General features: G+C 39.2%; 1 long non-coding RNA gene across 1 annotated transcript in view; it reads left to right on the top strand.

Annotated features, from left to right (window-relative positions):
* Positions 1 to 853, top strand: part of LOC116704664 (uncharacterized) — a 10,095-nt gene that overhangs the window by 3,139 nt on the left and 6,103 nt on the right. The gene's annotated exons all lie outside the window — the stretch shown is intronic.

Below are 853 nucleotides of genomic sequence, written 5' to 3'. Positions count from 1 at the left end.
CTCTCCTTCTCCCCTCTCCCCCTGAGATGTAGTAATATGTAGAGATGATGACCTATTGATTTCTGCTGGAGGGATGTTTGACAAGCAGCTAGCTGCTGGAACACACTCAGGTTGTAATCTCACTTGTTCGGTAATTAGCAGTTGACTTATTACATTGAGACCGAAGCTGTGACACTGCAGGGCTCCAGGCCGCACTGATGCTTTTATTTTATTTTGGGAAAGTTTTAATATTTGAGATGTTATTCCGTGCTTTTCATTTGAGCCTTTTCATGCAGTAAACTACCAAAAATAGCCTACCCCCCAAAAATGTGGCTTTATTTACCATCATATATGAATGTATTTTGATTTACAGGAAAACAGATTTTAAAGTAAAATCAAGTCAGTTTTATTCATATCGCCCAATATCACACACACACACACACACAGGACTGAGTTTAAAGTGTACTTCTGTTGTGTTACAAAGATAATTTATGTTTTGTTCAACATTTAGAGTTGATTGTTGAGGGGGATACAATCTGTGATTAGAGGACAGCTCTAGACCCTAAATGCATTGTCACACCTATAGTTTGTTTGCCCTGGTCCAAATCGGTTGATGAGTTTGTAACCATCGATTTCCCCTTGTTTCATTTCACACCTGGAAAAATCCAAGCGTGCCATTACAAACCACACAAGAATGTTAGCTGCACTTATTAGTCAGATGTGGCTGGGGCGGGAACTAGAAATTAACTACAGGAAGAAGATCCTGTGTTCTGGATTAGTGCATATTTCTTGCATCTCCATGTTCAATTTCATTCAAATAATCAGACATTGTGCCCAGCAACGGTTCATTTCCTACTCTCTTATTACTGCAAAA

The sequence above is a fragment of the Etheostoma spectabile genome, chromosome 16, assembly GCF_008692095.1.
Source record: "Etheostoma spectabile isolate EspeVRDwgs_2016 chromosome 16, UIUC_Espe_1.0, whole genome shotgun sequence".
NCBI lineage: Eukaryota > Metazoa > Chordata > Actinopteri > Perciformes > Percidae > Etheostoma > Etheostoma spectabile.
The sequence above is the reverse complement of the archived record's forward strand: the minus strand, read 5'-3'. Positions and strand labels throughout refer to the sequence as shown.